The sequence below is a fragment of the Mesocricetus auratus genome, unplaced genomic scaffold, assembly GCF_017639785.1.
Source record: "Mesocricetus auratus isolate SY011 unplaced genomic scaffold, BCM_Maur_2.0 Super-Scaffold_100676, whole genome shotgun sequence".
NCBI classification, from domain to species: domain Eukaryota; kingdom Metazoa; phylum Chordata; class Mammalia; order Rodentia; family Cricetidae; genus Mesocricetus; species Mesocricetus auratus.
This window is the reverse complement of record NW_024429266.1, coordinates 116,687,040-116,707,383: the sequence shown is the minus strand read 5'-3', so window position 1 is coordinate 116,707,383 and position 20,344 is coordinate 116,687,040. Positions and strand designations below refer to the sequence as shown.

At 44.2% G+C, this 20,344-nt stretch overlaps 1 long non-coding RNA gene across 1 annotated transcript in view; it reads right to left on the bottom strand.

Moving 5' to 3' along the window:
• LOC110342170 overlaps positions 1-20,006 on the bottom strand; it is a 76,115-nt gene extending 56,109 nt beyond the window's left edge. Inside the window, exon 1 of the long non-coding RNA XR_005874350.1 lies at positions 19,076-20,006. This is a non-coding gene — a long non-coding RNA (uncharacterized LOC110342170). The remainder of the gene's footprint in view (positions 1-19,075) is intronic.
• Positions 20,007-20,344: the final 338 nt, after the last annotated feature.

The following is a 20,344-nucleotide window of genomic DNA, read 5'->3' as shown; positions in this document are numbered from 1 at the left end:
ACATCCAGGGGGATTAGTTCCAGGATCCCCTCGGATACATAAACCCTAAAGTGCACAGGTCCCTCATATAAAATGACATAATATTAGCATATAACACATGACATCCTCCTATGTTTTCTGTAGATTACTGATTGATAATAGCCAGGTTGATGTGAACGCTCTTAAATACTGCACTAAATTCTTTAAGGAATGACTAAAAAAATAAGAATACATCCATGTTCAGTCCAGATGTGATTTTCCACCAATATTTTTTATTTGTTGTTGATCTTGCAGATTCAAAGCTATCACAAAAGAAAACGATGGTTTTAGTATTTAGTACCACCATGCAATAGGGTGTATGAGTGTGTGTGTGTGTGTGTGTGTGTGTGTGTGTGTATGAGAGAGAGAGAGAGAGAGAGAGAGAGAGAGAGAGAGACCAAGAGGAGAGAGAATGAGAGCATGAGGGTATGAGAGAAAGAGCGATCACTTTATAAACAAGGAGAGATGATGTTAGAGAAAACATCTGACTTGTCTGAACCTAGCACCCCATTGGTATTGAACTAGATCAGTGGTTCTCAACCTCCCATGCCATGACCCTTTAATACAGTTCCTCATGTTGTGGTGACCCCCAACCATAAAATCATTTTATTTGCTGTTTCATGACCATAATTTCCTATTGTTATGAATCACAATGTAAATATCTGTGTTTTCTGGTGGTATTAGGTGACCCCTGCGAAAAGGGTCATTCAACCCCCAAAGGGGTCTGGACCCACAGATTGAGAACCACTGAACAAGCAACTCAGTTGTCTGCAGCGCTGAGCCCATGTCCTTCTGCCTCAGCCACGCTATGTGCCCTCCACCTGCCCTGTGCCACGAGAAGCTGCATGGATAGCTGGCAGCCCTAGCCAGACCAAACCTCGAACCTGAGCAGTGGTAGAATAGATACCGAGGAGTCCGAGCTTGTGAGACAGTCCCTCCCCTAACTAGGGCAGCTTTTCCTTCTGCACTGCACACTGTCTTCACACCACCTCCCTGGCCGGAGCCCCCTACTCAGAGCACTGGGTCCAAGATGAGCTTTCAAGCCAGGTGGGCAGCTTGGAACAGAACATTCCCTCACGGATCCCAATCCTCCCAAGCTCAGGATGGAGGGCTCTGCTAACAAATGGTTTGAATTATAGGGAATTTGAATGTGTTCCCTCGTCTTGGACAGAGTTGATGCAATTATGAAATAACCCCATTTTTTAAAGTGTGTTGTCCATATGCCATTACAGCTGAGTCTTTTCATGAACAACAGGCGTCTGGCCACTGCATGCAGAGTCACACCCCACATGCAAAGTGGACATGCATAATAGGGGACAGGATTCTGAAGTGCATTGGAAGCTATTGCAGAGAAGTGTCAAGTTTGAAACCTGGACTGGCCAGAAGACGGATGGAGCAGATTGGCATTATCCAGAAAAGAAACAACAGCTGCTTAATGAGTGGATAAGAATTAGAAAAAAAGTCTCACGATTTGACAAGATGGACCAAATGTTGTGACATAGTGAATGCTGACATCGAGGGAAGCTCCGATAGGTGTTCCCATACCAACTCACTCCAGTTTTTAAAAGGGGAAACGTTTGTGGAGCAAGAATTTTCTATCCTCAGACTCAGTGTAAACACTTCCTTCCATCTTCCTTTCTAATTGGAATTAAATCAAAGGCCTATGAGCTGTGCAGAAGAGGGTTAGTCACTTTGCAAATCAGTTCATAAATGCATCTGCTCCAGCCTTGAAGTGCAAAATGGATGGAACAATATGGCAAATATCCCAATAAAAGAGCTTTAATTGAAGGGCCAAAAATGCACACAATGCCTTGAGAACTATTTTTTTTTTCAAATTAAAACTGCGTGTTTGCACATTCTGAGTCGATTTGGTTGTTTGACTGTTTTTATGGTGTTATGAGACTCCCAGGCCTTGATGCACAAGCTTTGCTAGAACGAGCTGAGAGAAATAAGCCACAGATATCCACAGAGTCCCTTAATAATCCTCTGCCTGTCTTCCTCGGCTCTCCCCAACCGCTCTCCCCCACCACAAAATCCAGGCGTAACTTGTTTCTAAAATGTGAAATATGTGAATGTCCTTGGACAGATCCCATTTTTATCTGTCCTTCAAGGTCTATCCTGGGGAACATAATATGATCATTTTTTCCCTTTTATATGAACTAAACTTCTGATCTCCAAGCCCTATCACTCATGGCCATTGGGCATTGACACCCCAGGGCTTATAGTAGTCCATTGTAGTGGGATACTCTCCCTAGATCCCATTTTCTCCAGCTGCTGGACAATGGGCCTCAACTGTTCACCATCTTCGAGAGTTGCTTCAGTTTGTAAAAAGGGCCTGGCCCAAAGTCACGTGTGTATCTAGCAGCAACTGTCAGCCAAGCCTGATTAATGCAAGGTCAAGGCCTGAAGTCCTCACCACCGCCCTGACACCCAAACTCAGCACAGTTCTGAGGGATCCGCTCAGGTTTTCTCATGGGATCTGCTAAGGCCTTTGTGGAGACTACGGTCTGGATATGCACCCCCCTCCCTCAATTCCTGTGTTGAAATCCTAATCCCTAAGGTGATGGCTTTAGGGGCTGGCCTTTGGAAGCCCATTGATCTTGAAATTCTCAGCTTCCAAAACTGTTAAGAAACATGTTATTTGTAAGTAACCTAGTTTAAGGCATTTTGTTACAGCAACCAGGGCAGACGGAGAAATCTGGGCTCTGTCTCTCCACTCGTCCTGTCACTTCCTTCTGCAAGTGTCCTTCCTCAGAGCTCTCTCCTGTGGAGCTTCCATCTCAGAATCTGCTTCTTGGAATCTGGCCTGTGCCCCTCGCCCAGCCCTCTAGTGCCCCCTTCTGGTTATGCCAGGTCTGGCTCTGACCAGAGCTTAACCGGAGGCTCAGTTCTGTTGCTACAGGGCTGGGCTTCCCCTGCCTGAGCCGACATGCTAGAATGATCTATACCACCACTACCGCCCTGGTGAGGACAAGCTCTACCCGTGATGCCTGCTCAGTGATGTTGGGCATGTCACCTACGCACAAGGTCCTGCCCGGGGGCTGAGGACCTGGTGGAGCCCTGCTCTAGCCTCTCTCCACCAAGCGCCATCATTTTCAGGCTCCCTTGCTGTCCCCATGGGCTGGCCATGTGCCAGACTAGGCCACGCTGCTTTTGCTTTTGCTTTTGAAGAGAGTGCCTCCTTCTCTCATCGGGTTGAAAAGCATGCCTCGTCATCAAAACCAACGCAGAGTCTGCTTCCTGAATACAACTTTCTCATCCTGACTCTTTATTCCCAGAAAAGGGCAAATGAACAGTCTGGTGAGTGTGGCTTCATCCCCTCATAACTTCCAGAGCCAGCATTGACCAGACAATCAGTGGGTAAGGGCTCATTGCTACGCTGCAATGTGGGTCTTCCACACATAAGGCATATTCTTGAGGACAAATCAATGTAAAAAACCAAATAGCTGTGGGACACATCAGGCCCTGTGCTAATTGTGACAGGGATGTGAGACAACAGAAGGTACAGACCCTTTCCAAAATGGCACACAAAATCCCCGCCGTTAGAGAGATGTCTTATGTGGGAGATGAGGACAAGGCCTCCACAAGGAATACAGTATCTGCCAGGAAGCAGGTGTCCTGAGCAACCCTACTGTGTATCTCTCCTTGAATGGTCAACACAGCAATCTGACTGAGAAGAAAACAAAGTAACTGCATACTAGGCATGAATAGACGCTATGGTGCAGAATAGAGTTTAGTCCTGGAATCACTCACTGGATTAAATTGATGGGGGAAAATATAATCTTCCTAATAATAACAGGGATAAATGTGAAACATTGAAATCTCCAAAATTTTAAAGAAACATCAACAGCATAGGAAAAGTATTTTCTAAGGAACAAGGCCACGCCTACCTCTGATGACAGACACATGTATAGAAATCCCAAGTGAATCCTTTAAAGAATACACGTAGCTAGTGACAAGCTAGAATGCAAGTTAAGAATGGAGTTTTAAGTCGGGTGTTGGTGATGCACGCCTTTAATCCCAGCACTCGGGAGGCAGAGGCAGGCGGATCTCTGTGAGTTCGAGGCCAGCCTGGTCTACAAGAGCTAGTTCCAGGACAGCCTCTAAAGCCACAGAGAAACCCTGTCTCGAAAAACCAAAAAAAAAAAAAAAAAGAATGGAGTTTTAATTAATGGCAGAGTCAAAATTAAAAGTAGTAGTCTGCTATTAAGAATGAAAAGGTAACGACTAACTGCAGAGCTGACAAGGTTGTCAGCCACGCTAAAATAAGTGCAGCGTTCAAGTCAAAAGGTATAACAGGCTCACTGTATCGGCAAGGTCAGATTTATGGGTCCATGTGTCAAAATGGCTACCCCGTCTTAAGAGGGACATTAGCATCCATCAATAGGAGATTGGCTAAATAAATTATAGTAATCCACACAATGGAAGCCAGGCAGCTATTAAAATGATGATGTGTAGCTACTTTTATTGACATGGAGAAATGTCTATGACAAGTTAGTTAGGCAAGTAGGTTCCTGAGTGGCTTGCACAATCCGATCCAGGTAATACAAAGTCATGGATCTATATGTTTTAATGTTTCTAAAATGCTTACATCAGGACCGGAGATGGCTAACTCAGTAAGGTGCTTGAGGACCTGAATTCAATACCTGGAGTCCACCTGACTCCTGCAGGTTGTCTTCTGACTTCCACGTGCGTGCCAGAGCACCACGCGAGCACACACAGTGCTCACAGTCACACCATCAATTCATATAAACTTAAAAAAGAAGCAAAAGGAGGAAGTCACAATGATTATTGCCAAGCTAAAACCGTAGGACAGAGATGGGTTGGATGGCGTAGGAGTTGAAGGTGTGGAGGTGTGGACAGAAAGGAAAGAGGAATGTCTACATGGTTGACTGTGCTTGGGAGCTTCCAAGCTGCCCCTCTACCTAGCCAGGAAGGGGAAAGTCACTTTTGCCAGGCGAGTGTGCAGCCATTGCAAACCAGTCATCAGCCTCCGTGTTCGGAATGCAGACGCTGAGCCTTCTGAGGTTAGACATCCTCATCATGGTTGGGGGCAGGCATGCTCTTTTCTGGGGCTCTGAAGGAGAACGTCCTCACTGTGGGCATTCCTTGGCGTTTCACACTGCCCTTTGATTGCAGCACGTTTCTAGTCTCTATCTCAGTCTTCACATGGCCTTTGCCTGTGTCTGACCCACTCTCCCTCTGCCTTCCTCCTGTAAGAGAGCTAGTTCAAAAGATTTAGGTTATATTTGAATAACCCAGGACGACATCTCCTCAAGATCAATCTAACTAGTTGCTCGTATCAGCGGTTTTCACTAGACGATGCATCAGCAGTAGGTTTGTTACCTCTGGCTCGGTAAAAATGAGACACTGGTTTATAAAAAAATACTTGTTATGTTAGAGACAGAATCTCACTATGTAGCCCCAGTTGGCCTGGAACTCAGCGTGTAATATAGACAGACTTTCAACTCATGATCCTACCACTCAGCCTGCTGAGTGCTGGTATTACAGATATGAGCACTTAGCCTGCCTTTAAATGATACCTTTTATGTAAGAAGTACACACACACACACACACACACACACACAGAGAGAGAGAGAGAGAGAGAGAGAGAGAGAGAGAGAGAAAGGTGTGTGTACCTACCACATAGATGGATAGGCAGTGTATCTATGGTGTTGTGTTTTTATGGAGTAGAGATGTAACTACAGGGAGAAAACAATAAAGCTCACTTAAAGAGCAATAATAAGAAATGTTGAGGAACAGTGAAGTAGCCCAGAACCCCCACAACAACAAGAACGTGTGTAGTCAGCACAGGGTAAGCGAAGGGCTCAGCAAACGCTGATTCAGTAATTAAGTAAATGGGTGAAATTTCAGGGAGACAGACTGGGACCTTTGCCAAGTAAGCGCTAGGTCAGCCCGCAAGGAAGTGAACAGCCTGTCTTCCAGCACTCAGGCAGAAGCAGAGAGGAGAAGTTTCCCCAGGAGTGTGCCAGGACTTGTACAGAAATATTTAGTCCGTTTGATCGGTACACGACACACAAGTGTCACTGTACCATGAACAGTCTTGGACATTGGTCTAGCTGCTTTGTTGTTTAGATGACCCAATCCAACCATTTGCAACTCAGAACGTCCCTCAACAATCACTCTAGACTTTCTACTACCATGGGTTGGGAAATAGCTCAGTCAGGCAGTAAAGTGCTTATCATGCCAGCACTCTTAAAAAACAAAAAACAAACAGGCTTGTGACCCATGTTTAAAATCCCAGTGCTAGGGAGGCAGAGACAGGGGGATCCCTAGAGCTCTCTGGCCAGCCAGCCTAGCCTACTCAGCAAATTCCAATCGCAGTGACAGACCTCATCTCAAAAGAAAGTGGGGGAGGCTATAGTACCTGAGGAAACACACACACACACACACACACACACACACACACACACACACACACACACACACACAGAGGAAGCTGCTGTTGCTGTCCTGTTAACCCATCCCTAAGCTGGGGACTGTCATATCATATATAGTTCTTGTTTAGTTTGTTTGTTTTTGTTCTTTTGCCTGCACTATCTTGTTTTAAAGGAGACTAAAAGTACTAAAAATTAAGTGAATCATCAAACACTGTGAGGGCTGGGTAATTCCTACTTTACTTTCAGTCTGTCGTCAACAATATTTCTAGTTTGGTCCAGTTACAAAGCTTGATGAGGTTTAATAGCATTAGAGATCAACGGTCCCACTGGAAAAACAAATTAAACATGCAAAACAGGGGCAAAAATTAAGCCTTGTGTTTACATAGGAGATGGTTTAACCTTCTCCTCAATTACATAGGAATTGGGTAAAATGTCAAGATAATTGATCAAAGGGCTATAAATTTGAACCACTTAAAGCAGTTGGTGTTTCATCAACAATGTGTGATGCCAGGGAAGCCTTCTCAACAGGAAATATCAGACTCAAGAAAGAGGCTGGCTGTGATAAGTCTATTCATGCATTTAGCACAATGATTTACAGATGTCCTCAGAAACCTGTGGGCAAGCGAGGCCATTGTGGGCCACACTCACTCTTCAGTGGCCCTAACTTCACAGGAACTAGAGGGAGGTCCCACAGCACTGCTCAGGGGCAACCCAGTCAGGGGACGTGGCAGGAACCCTGTTTCATGGTATTGCATTCTGAAGACACATCAGCTCAGCAAAGTCATCATTTACAGAGCTCTTAAGCTTTGGCTCACACAATATAGAGCCGTAGGGAAGCACTGGCCTGACAAATTGTGAGCCCTATTTCTGAAGGTACTGTTAGCACCATACTGTGTCAAGGGTAGATAGAAATGACCACATGGGGCCAGGGGTGGGGGGTTGAAATTCTACCATTGGCAAAGAGGCCACCTTTCATGGCTCCAACTGGATATGAAACATCTTACTCCAGGGAACCTTTTTCAGAGAGAGAGACAGAGACAGAGAGTTGGGGCAAGGGGCGGCGTTGAACAAGCTGGCAACAAGTCAAAATTGCCGCGGTTCCGACTTTTATGAATGTTTGACATTGAATCTGAGTCTGTTTTCTCGGTGCAGGAGCTTTGGGTAGAGAGCCAGGCCCAGAGGGACAGACTCAATCCAAAGACTCTGCTCCCAGTGCCACTCCACACCGGCAGGAAGGCACTGCTGTGTGAGGACGAACTCTGGAAACCGGTGGAAATACAATCACCAGCTGATCCCCTAGTGTGTGGCCCAGCACCAGCAAAACTATAGCCTGATCCCCAGTGAGGAAGGGCCGGTAATTCGGGGACAGGTGGCTTCAGTAACGGACATGGAAGTTGTTATTGTTCCATAGATGAGAGTGGTCACTCCTTTTTAGAGAGAAATTGCCCAGTAGGTTGACTCAAATTAGTGACTCAGAGAGCTGCTGGAATGAATCACTGTTTTCCCCCTGAGTGGTGACTGTCACAGCTAGGTCACTACTGCTCACATATGCCTGAGACTCACAACAACTGAGGAGCAAGGAGGACACATCTCTAAGGTTCAAGTGTAAATCACCTGATGGCTTCACCAGAAATGTATTTGTATGTATGTCCTGGAATATTATCCACATCACAAGATACACAATGATATTTAAGAATGTCCCCCGCCCCCAATAGCCTAAAAGGTGTTTTTTCAAAGGATGGAATATGATGGCTGAATCATACTATGAGCTTGTGAAAATCTTAAATGCCTAAACCCTTCCTAAACACATCAGCCTAACCCCTGAAACAGAGTGCATTCAGGACACTCCCCCTAGATGCTTAATTTTGAGAATATTGAGAACAGTTTCCCCAAAGTCAAGTGCATCCTAACAATGTAAGGTGACCAGTGGATCCAACTCAGCATGGAAGTGTCTATGCAGATAGTAAGTCCTTGGCAAATATCACTCTTTTGTTGCTGCTGTTTAGGCTGAACACTCAAAAGACTTTTGACTGTCAGGCAATCCTAATGGAAAAGAGGAAAAACAGATGGAAACTTTACCACGCCTTAAAAATACACAGTGTTTACTCATTGACTCACACATGTCCTTGAAAGCTGTTTTCTTGTCAAGGATATTTGAAACTCTCTGAGAGTGAGATCTGCCTGTCCCTCACCCGCCCCCCCAAAATGACAAATGAAATGTAACCGGACCCCTTTTGTGTTTGGGAATGCCTTGATTACTCTGTGGCTCTCAGTTCTTTCCTGTGGTCAACCACAGGGAGGATGTACAATGAGAAAAGTTTATCAGTTGGATTTTACTGAAAGAAAGTCTAAAGCATGGGAGCTTTCAGACAGAGATGAAGTAGCTATGGAAGGCCACCACCCACACAACTTGTCTTGCTCCCTTATAGTCCTCGGGGCTCACTGGATGCAGGAGACGTCTGACTGGTTTTCAGGGAACCCTCTAAGCAGACAGAGGACAGGTCTGCAGGTGCCACAGATGTTGAAACAGTACGCCTCCAAACGTGGACATCCACTTCCATATTTTGATCTCTCAGCTAATAAGTTTGAGGGATTATGAGAACAGATGCTGCAGTTAATACTGGATCTAAACAAAACCAGACTTTCTCTTTAAAGGGAAATGCAATATAAACCCATTTATGTCCAAACTGGTTCTCAGGGAACCCTCATATCTGCCCCAAGTAGGAATCACAAGCAATTTTCATACCTCTGATTGCATTTTCCCTCTCAGGGGGAGGTGTGAAAACTATTTCACTGAAAGTTTTGAGAACTCTGTTTACAGATGTTAAAAGTATTGGAAAAATACTTGCGCCAAGCCCTTTCAGTGGGATGTGTGGTCACAGTGACTAGAAAAATGAAAGAAGGAATGAAAAGCTCTCAGGGGATCCAATTGCAAGGGCAACAGAAATGTCAGATTGTGGTAGACATGGGGAGGGTGGAGACAAACAAGAGATGCCGGTGATAAATGCCATCCAAACATGGGCTGCAGTGATGCAAAAACTACATGCTAGCAAACTTTTGATTCAAGTAATCATTTGTTACCCAAACCCGCTGTGTCCAGGGAGCAGTACTGGCATGCAGGTAAACATTGGGTCTAGATAGTTCAGTCCTCTTTTCTTCAAAGCAGCCCATTGTGTTTTACTGCAGTGTATAAATCAGGTCATCACGTTGTTCTGAGGTACGTGACAAAATGCAGATTCTTGGGTTTGAAATATTTCTTGGAGCCAAAATTTATAACTCTTGAGTAAGGCTAATGCATAGCATACTTGGAAGAAATAAGCATGGCTTGCCTGGCTATGTCCACTCTGTGTTTCAGAATCAAAGCCAGATACAACTGGCTGAGTACAGTGCCTTTGTGTTCGTCTGTTTCTACCTACCTGGGACTTTGTTTAATTGCATGGAGACATGAAGGGATATGGATGAAATGTTTATAGTGCACACATGAAGAAGCATGTGGGATGGAGATGGACAGAGAAGTTACAGTCCACACCAATGAGGGTTTATGACCTGAAGAAAGGTGACTTTTATATCTCATATCATCAGAAGCTGTTGGAATGGTTTGACTAATATTTTTAATATCTCTCTGGCTAGTGTGTAGAGAAAGGATTATAAGGGAACAACAGAAGCAAATATATTAGTCAGGAAGCTCACTGTAGTTGTTAAGACCAAAGAAATGATGATATGTGTGACAGAGACAGTATTAGAAGTGGAAGAAACGGACACTTTAGGGATGCATTCAGGTCAAAGGTTTCCTGATTTGTCATAAAAGAATAAACAAAAGGGAAATGCAAGCTAGTTCTAGTCTTCATCCAGCAATTAGTGAATGCCAGAGCTGCTTCCTGTGGTGGAATGATTGGGAGACAAGTTGTAGAGAAGCATAGTAGCCTCTCTGTCTGTTGTTGGCAAACAAGCTCCCAATCAGACTTGTGTGGAGATGAAGACAGACAACCAGACGTAGAGAAGTGGAAATACCAACAGACAATCCACATGAGCAGGAAAGTCAGATTTGGAAAGCTTGGGTAGGTCTTACTGAAGACATTAAGGTTTATGAGAGCATCCAAGGGGGAAAAAGTTGCTTGAGAATAAAAGATGAACCAGAAACTTGTTCCAGAAACCTCCGATATTTACTCATCTTTTAGGGAGAAGGAGCCAACTGAGGGACAGACAGTCTGTGGGGTCAGAGGAAAATCAAGAGTATGGGGCTGTGATAAAATGCCATGGCCAAGACAATTTATAGAAGGAAGAATTTACTTTGGATTTTGGTACCCAAGTGAGAAGAGTTTGGCAGAGAGTGTGAGGGGCATGCCCTGTCAATGAGCTGTAGGCAATGTTTTAAGAAGTTCTGCTGTGTGGAGAAGAGAAATTGGGCAGACTCTGGAATGAATGGAGTCAAGTACAGGCTTGTGTTTTGTTCTTGTAGACAGGAGATAGCACTGTGTTTAACAGCTGTATTACTTGGTTTTACCCAGAATCCCAATTCCCCCTCATAGGAGTCCTTTATCAAGCCACATGCTTGAGGAGTGTTAAGGTAATACTTTTGGTCTAAAGAGCACTCAGAGTATGTAAGATCTGCCTTATAAATGCACTTTGGGGCTCACCAGTGATTAAAACATACTCTCCTTCCCCCAACTTTCACAAATAAATAGACTAATAAACAGATTTATCCAGTATGTATGGGTTCTGTCAAAACAGAATGGAATCTAACTTACACCCCTTTCACTAAAGAATTGTTTGACAATCAAAATGAGGTTAGCACCTACTAATAAATAACTCCACATATTTTGAGTTCTGATCTGTCCCCCTTTTTGTCTAAATAAAAAGGAAGGGTTTTGACTTTAACATAGTAAAACTACATCAATTAATAACTGTATTATAATATCTAGTCTGCTTGTATTTGACAAATTTGGAGTAATTATGATCTATCCTATCTTGATGGTTCAAAATTTTGTACCTAATTTGCCTTCTATCATAACTAAGGAAAACTATAACTATAACTATCCACTATTCAACTCCTTCAAGACCCCAGAAGGATATAATACAACCTGAGCAAACAGGAGGTGCAGCGTAAGCCACTTCTAAACCTACAGAAATGACAGAAACATCTGGCTGCCTGGATAGTCACCCAAGGTTCCTCTACAATATTGGGGCATCCACCTTTGACCTACGAGCCTAAAATATCTGGCAGACTTTTCTATGAAACAGGAATTTTGAAGGAGTGTCTAGCCTTGTCTTGCCAAAGTTCAGCAGTCTTTTTCCTTTGTGTCCTGCTTATCCAGTTTGTACAGCATACTGTCAGCAATCAAGGCAAGGGCAGTTATTTGCCCAACTGGCTAGCTTTGCCCCAGTGAAAGCAAACTCCATATGGAGGTTCTTCAATGCCCATCATCCTTTCTGAAGTAAATTGGTGCTGCCAGGAGTAGACATGTCTCAGCATCATAAAAAGCCTTAGGCTATTAAAACATCTTAAATGTCATATTCTGTAGGTCTCTGAAGACCATCTATCTAAAATATATCTGTTTAACCTTGAAAACATACCTAATATGACTACACATTTGATTATTATAAATGACTGAGTACGATTCTGTATTTCTTATTATACATTACATTTTTAAATGAGCTGCATAAACATAATACCCCAAACAAGGGTAGAAATATACATACGGCATAACAAAAATAACTTTAAATTTGTATCACTATACCAAAATCCAAACTGATATAAAACATTTAAGGTTAATAGTTGTCTTTTTATCTTATATTTTTATTTCCCCCCTAAACAATGACAGACATACATAATCCACCAAATAACCAAAAGCCACCCACCCCACCACTTTGGAATGTGAGCATTGTGTTCTCTAAACTGCTTCCTGCTGTTTGAGGGTGACAGCATCTTTTGGGGACCTTGAGAAAATTGAGACAATGGTCAAGTCCTGAGAAAACTAATTGTAACATTTGTTGTCCAGTCTCAGAACTGTTCCCATGCAGAGGGATAAGTATATACATCACCTGTCTTGTAGTTTTTCTCAGTTTATTTCTTTATGTCTGTAACCAAGATTTTTCAAAAGATCTCCCCCAATCACACCTGCTCTCTATTAACCTTGAAGGAATCCACAGCCTTTCATTTCCTGTGAAAACAAAAGGAAAACTTCTTCCCCAATGCAATACATTTTCTGACTTCCAATTTGAAGTTAATCCATCCCTAAAGTATCTAGGCTGGTCTAATTTTACAATCCAATGTCTATCAGCAGCTGCAGTTTACTCAACAGAATTCAAAAAATTCAAAGTATTTACTTTTTTCTACGACTGTATATATCTCTTTTCTTAAGTCTATGCACATTTTTTAACACACTGTAACCTGTTTAGAGGATTTTTCTGTCTGGAACTGCGTTTAGTGTGTGCCTCTAGCCTTTTCTGGCTATGTGAGACAAACCTTAAACTGATAAGCAGCTTTGTGCTGGCTGGGTCTGTGAAAGCAGAGCTTTACACCACACGGGCCTGGCTGAGAACTGTGTTCAACCGGGAGCTGCATCTAACCAGGAGCTGCATTCAAACACCCCAGCTGGTACCAGCATGGTGGCGGCATTTTTTACTTAGCTTTTTGTTTCTATTTAGTGTGTCAGCTACTCAAGTGCTTGCTGTATTACAGAGCCTCTTAAGGAACTCTCTCTCTCTCTCTCTCTCTCTCTCTCTCTCTCTCTCTCTCTCTCTCTCTCTCTCTCTCTCTCTCTCTCTGATTCCTAGATCCCTACGTGGAAATTCAGGTCCTGTGTAGGAGCACCAAATGTAACAGCCTTTCTTTTGGGGCACCAACCAACTCTGAAATCATGACATGGAGACTTATTATTAGTTGTGAATGCTCTATCTTCTGCTTGTCCCAGCAGCTCTTATAACTTAATTTAACCTCTTCCTCTTCATCTACATTTCGCCTTGGGGCCTTTTACCTTTCTTTCATTCTATATGTCCTACTCTGTGTCTGTCTGGGTGTCTCCCTCTCTTTCTCCCCAGTTCTCTCCTCTTGCTTTCCCTTGAGCCTAGATTCCTACCCCTATTTATTCTCTCTGTCCACCAACCTCACCCATCCTTGCTATTGGCCATTCCGCTTTTATTAGACCAAGCAAGTGCCTTAGGCAGACAAAGCAACACGTCTTTGCACCGTTAAGCAAATGCAGTGCAAACAAATGTAACACAGCTTTACGTAGTTACAGTAATAGTCCACAACAGATCTGAGCTCATTTCATAGACATGTGACTCAGGATCCCACTCTCCAAAGAGGACTCATGCTGGGAGGTGTAGTACTCTGTGATCACAGTCTTAAAAACTGTCAATAATTTTATCTTTGAATGCTCTTGTAAGTCCAGTCCAACAGAACAATGAGGCACGTGCTGTGACTATGAGCCTCTGTATGTATAGCACCCTCCTCACTGGTTGTATTCACAGGTACTCTGTCACCCTGTATCCCTGGCAAAAGACTGGACATTGACAGCAAGAGTTGAATGTGGACACACACAGTGCACAATGTCGAATACTTGTAAATGTCTGCATTTATCTAGAAATCACAATGTATGGGAAGAGAATTTCAGCAAATGACAAAGAACTACATGATGGGCTGAGGGATGGAGGCAGAAGGAGATATAGGGAAGGAGGAAAGGATGGAAGGATGGAAACATGAAGGGAAGAAGCCAGAAAGATGGAGAGGGAGAGAGAGCCAGCCCTGCCAATTCAGGGTGTGTGAGAATGGTAAAGAGGAGAATGGTGAACGAAAAGAAGATGAATTCCAGCAATGATAAAGATGCTTATGATACAAAACAAATGGTCCACACTGCTGGGCAACATTCCCTTTGCTTCCCAGGCTCCAGGCTGTTTAATTCTCTCCACCATCTTTTCAGATCACTGGTGCACCTGTCCTTACCGTCACACAGAAGGCAGAGTAAGGATCACCCAGGTTAGTAACTTGCTTAGGTGATGGGTGGCGATGCTAAGCTATGTTTCTCTGGAGAGTCTATGGTCATCACTGCTTCCCACACCACCTCTCAGGATTGTGTAGCAACTACATGGACTGGTAACTTGGGTCTTTGTTTCCATGGAGAACTTTTAGAAAATGAATTTTGGTTGCTTATGTTCACCCTTCGCTCATAAAACTTCTTTTTATTTTAAGTATTGTGTCTGCTTCAGTGGCCCATAACTAACAGAAATGCTGAACAGACCTGACTGGGGAGGGAAGAGAGCACTCTGATACCTAGAATGCCTCTGCTTCAATAGACAGCAAGCCTTATAAGTAGGTGCGGCTTACTCACCTCCTCTAATTAGCTTGGCTGAGGACATGGGCCTGTGTTTGGATTGAAACATGCATATAGAACACTCTGGATTTCTATAATCCGGAAAGGACCGGATTTGTAGAGAGGCCACCAGGCTACAGACAGGGCTGTAACTCAGAGAGAGGGAAGCCCGATGGGGAAGAAGGCGGAGTTAGACTCCTACACCCCTGTGCTGTTTTATGATTTTCTTTCTGAACGGTTGGCTTTCATCCCTGTAGCCACCAGCTCCACCAGACAAGGAGCCCTGACAGGGGTCCTTAAAATCCCAGCTATAGAATTTCCTCATCTTTGACAAGGAAATATTTCTTCATCATGCATTTATACCCTTTATACACTGTACTGAGTACATGAACTTCGCTTTGTGTCAAAACTAAAAGAAGGCTGAGGGCATGGCTCAGTGGGTAGAGTGTTCACCAACCATGCAAGTCTGAGGACCTGAGTTCAAATTTCCAACCCCCAGGCAATGCCTTACTTAGGAGGTAGAGACAGGGAAACTCTGGAAAATTCTAGCTAGCTAAACTAAATCTGTGAACTCTGGGCTCAAGAGTCATCATGGGAGATATTCAATGCCAACCTCTGACCTCCATGCATATTCATATACACATGGGTCCGCACACATGTAAGCATGCATACATACATACACATTATATGTATATTATACATAATGCAATATGCATTATATACCCACATACATTTGTCCCCAAAATTACTTAAAAAGAAAAATGGAATTTTCACTAAAACCATTTATCAGAGGATTTTCCCCTTAAGAATAAAAATTTACCCAGGCTAACCACTTTCCTAGCTCTTATATCCAGAGACTTTCATAAATCAACCCTACTCCCAAACACAGGAGTCAACACCTGAAAGGGTTGTCCAGGAGATGATGAAGAAGCAAACACTGAGGATGGGCATTCCAACCTACATGGCGCCGACTTTGTTCTTGCAGGAAAATTTGGGGAATCCCTGAGGAGACTGGGGTAGACCTGAAGATGTGTGGAAAGAAGAGTTCAAACACACCCCCTTTCATCAATTCCAAGTAGCCACAGGAGGGGTTACATACAGAGTCAGAATGAGAAATGGCATCTTCACGAATACTTTCAAAGTCCAGCCTTTTCTTTTCTTTCAGCCAGTAAATAAGCAAGGGAATCTTGCAGTGAGTCTGGGAATCATAGGATGACTCCATTCTGCTGTCTTTTCCCTTAAGCTGCCTTGCAACTCACCATCATGGAAGGCCAAGCGTAGTCCGATGTGAGTATATATGAGTGCATAGTTCTTTTTAAAGCAACAAAGCATATAGGCATTAACAAATAAAGCAAGACTCTAGCAGTTAGAACCTCTTGCCCTTTGACCCATTGACTTTCTCTTTTACCGCACAGTATGACAGACCTAATAGGGACACTACTTCCTTCTTTCTTTCTTCTATAGTCTCTGCCTTTCTCAAGCAAAGGACCAGGGCTTGAAGTATGTTCTAGGCCCTGACCAAAAAGAGACTAGAAGAGAGGATTGGAATGCACTCACATGTCTCTTCACCAACTGAATTAGCATATTAAACATGCAGATGTGCTGGCTTCCTTCACTTACGTTGATGAAATGTCACAGATAAGAATGTTAGGAAAGAATTGGAATCTGTTGAGTGGAGGATGTTTGGAGAACATGTCTGGTACTTTTCATTTTTCCTCCCCACATAATGGTTTCAAGGTGTTATCAATCTGCAGAAACTCTAGCAAACGGACTTTGGTGAACATCGAAGAGTCCCCCTCTTCAATAGAGCTGCTTCAAGTTGAGGATAGTGCCTTGTGCCTCCCCTAAGAGCCCAGTATTAAACTCTGAGGAGATTAACAGCACAGTCCTGAACCTCTCAGGCTCTCCCACAGCATGGCCTCCTTAGTGTGGCCTTTGAGTTCTTGGAACAAGGGGACATGATCAGAGTTGGTGAGGTTGGCAACTTGGGTGTGTAACCATATATTTCTCTAAAATAAATATACCTACATTTTCACTTTTACCTACAGACTCTTTAAGGGGTACAGTGAGCATATTCTGAGATTTAGAACTTCATATGCTCTTACAAATAGTACCTGCTCCATTTTGAAATAGACTTTTATCTGGCATGAATATTCCCAGAACATCTGAATCTTGTTTGCTGAGGCATCATTATTGCTGCTTGTTCTTGGACCAATACATTGCACATTCATTACATCAAAAGTACAGCATTCATGTATCAAATTGAAAGTCACTCCGTGGTGACCTAAACTGAGGCAATGGGCTTATCTCCGAGAACTCAGAGCAAAGAATCACAGGCTATGGTAGGTTGGAATTTCAGAAACATTCCAATTTTTTAAAATATCCTAGGGATAAATACTAAGAATGCTTGGCAGGTTTTTAAACTAGATAACTTCATATGTTTGGAAAACAATTCACCAGAAATATATGGATATATTCGAATCTTTGAAATACTCTTATGGTATTACTGGAAAGTTCCAGAAATGTATTTGAAACTTTTAAAAAATGACCTAAAAGACCTTAAGTAAATTCTATATCCATTCTTCCTCTACTAATGGTTGACTTTGCCATGTCATGGGAGACTAATGTTTGCAATATTGAGTGGCCATCAGCCGTGTGTGTGTCCAGTTAGATTCAGGAATCCTTTGTGAAGCTCAAGAAATAGAGACCCAGGCCCTCTACTTATGCTGTTGCAGAAGTGAAGTCTAGTGTGGCGCCTACAGCATAAGAATACAAAACTCCCGATATGTTAGTACTGACACAAACATCTATCAATGCTTACTAATGTGCCACGCACTGTGCTAAATAATTTGTGTATATTACTTAATTCTTCTGACACCACAATAAAGGAGGAAGATAAGCCAGGAATCAAAAGAAAACACCCAATGCATGAGCTAAGCCATGGGTTCATCCCCAACACCAAAAAGGGGGAAGAGACAAAAAAAAAAAAAAGCAATGAACAAGCTTGCCAAAAACTACACTCTTGTGAAATGCAAGCTAGGCTTCCAATGCTTTGGGGGACTAACTTCTCAGCCTCCACCTTCTGCTCCTGGACTATTCCACTCATGCAGGCAGCGTATCAACTCTGCTTGCTTCCTTAGAAAACCCAAGAGCTATAGGTATTAGGCCATCGCTTCCCTCCCACCCAAGTATGTTTCGATGCTTGAAACTTTGTGTTTGGAAATGTGAGGTTTACAGGAGGCAGCAGGTAAAACAGAACAAAACGGCAGCTGGTCATTCTTTGCCGCATGGGAAGCCACTGTCAAAAGTCTGTTTCTCTCAAAAGTGACTTTGGTTCATGCCCCCTCTGGGTTGATGCAATGGGGATTTCTCCACATCACACGACTATGGAGTCATCTGAATGCTGTAACGGCATCTCTCTATCTTTTCTGCATAAGACACCAATTTACACTGCCACAGAGAGAAACTGCAACACAGACCCAGGTGGCTGGAAACAGATTGTTACCAGAAAAATGCTGCTTGGAAGAGACAGCATGGGCCTTTCCAAACACCAGGCCCCTTGCAAATCCCTGCTAAGCATCACTGTACGGGTCAAGTCCCTCAGTATGCTGGCCAGCGACACGGCTCCTCAATGGGATTTCAGTCTGAGGAGCTGGCATCTCATGAGAGGTAGAGTCATGCTTACTGTTGACATAGCTGGGCACCCGCTCTTCCAACAACCTTGCAAAAAACGAGGAGTAGGCTGGCCCAGCTTAAACACACACTTATTTGTTTGCTTGTGTATGTGTGTATACACCTGGCTGTGTAGCCGGATGCTCAAGCAGAGGAGGACATCAGGTGTCCTTGTCCAGGATGTTTTGCTTTATTCCCTTGAGGCAGGGTCAAAGGAACCTGGAGCTACACCAGCAGCCAGAAAGTCTCAGTAACTTCCTGTTTCTGCTCCTCACAGTGGTCACAGGCAGGCATGTGGTGCTGCCCAGCTTTTCCCACGGTTGCTGGAATCTGAACTCAGGTCTTTGCACTTGCAAAGCAAGCACTCTGTTCTACTGGTCCATTCTCCCAGCCCCCAACTACCCCCATTATAAAGACCAAGCTACTGAGGCTTGGAGAGACCCTTGGCACCTGGTTGGCTTCTACTTCAGGCCTTTCTACACTAATCAGCAAGGGAATTTTGCAAATCTTAAATGTAACTGTGGTGTCGGCTGCGGCACTAGCTGCAAAAATTGCCTGCTTTGAACCAGGAAGTGACTGCCAGTTGCACAGGAAGAAGGATAAAAGGTCCTGTACTCCTTGAGCACGTTTCTGAAGTTACGTGCTAGGGACTTGACAGGCCTCACCACTCACCTACAGCCAAGATGATGGCAAGAATGACGAGTGCTGCTCCGCCAGACAGCAGGCCCTACCTGGGCCTGGGAGGGTGCCTCTGCAGCTTTCATTGGCTCCTCCAAAAAAAGAGAAAGAAAGAGATCACTAGTTGCCAAGCTCTGCAGATCCCAACATAGGCTCTCCTCTTTTCCCATCCTCTCCTCTCCCTTCCCTTCCTCTCTCTCCTCCTTTCCTCTGGGCTCCACATTTGAACAATAAACCAATTACTCAATCATTACTGGCCTAGCAGTCTCCGGGGCAACCATTCTGCTCAGTTTTTCCCAGGCATGGGCAGGTTATCTGCCTGGTTCCAAGGGCTTCAGGCAGATGTCTGAAGATCATCCACTGACAGATTTATGCTTTTCAACCTCTGCAACACCCTCCGCCCCCATCCCAAACCATATCCTACTTGTGGGCCAGAGCCCCGGAGGCCAAGTTCACCGAGTCCTCTGGAGCACTGGCAGAACTAAGATGCCGACTCTGCGGTGGTACCCCCCCCCCACACACACACACACTGACTCCGAGCTCCTCAGCCTAGCATGTCTTTCTGGCCTGTTTTCTACCCAAGATCTGGAACGACTTGGGATTCCAGGCTTTTGAAACAAGATTAAAAGGTCTCTTTTACAACATTTGCTGAAAAACTCCTCAGAGGAAACGTGGTTGGCAGGTAGAAAAACCAGGACCTGTCTCCTTGAAAATCACAGCTGTGTTATCTTTTTCTTCCACTGATTGCTTCCAGATTATCACCGGGGCAGCCGGCCAAGGAGCCAGTCCTCGGTGTCCCGAGCCGGCGCTGTCGAAAGAGCTCGTTTTCCTACAAAACGAAACACTTTTGGAGATGCATAGCTCGCCATATGCAGACCTGGGAAGAAAAGTTTGCAAAGGATTGTGGCCTCACTGCCCAGGCAAGTCAGCACAGGACGGTGAATCCAGAGCTGGTGCGGTGGGAAGTTTACCAAAGCATTGGGGAGGGTCAAAGGCTTCTGAAAGGAAAGAGGGTCAAAGGGGCGGGGGCGAGGAATTAAAGCACAGGGTGAACTGGGCCGTGATGAAATCTGCTGTGAAGAAAGGGGCCCTGCATTCACACTCAGTCTCCTGCGGCCCTTGGAGCACAAGTTCTCAGGGGAGCCTAGCCAGCAGCACCTTCCCTGGGGTTCCTGGCGCCTGCCCAGTGCTCAGGTTTGGCCAATACGAGAAATGAACCGGGGGCAACCTCTGTTTCCGAGTGCGGCCATCAGGCAGGGCTGT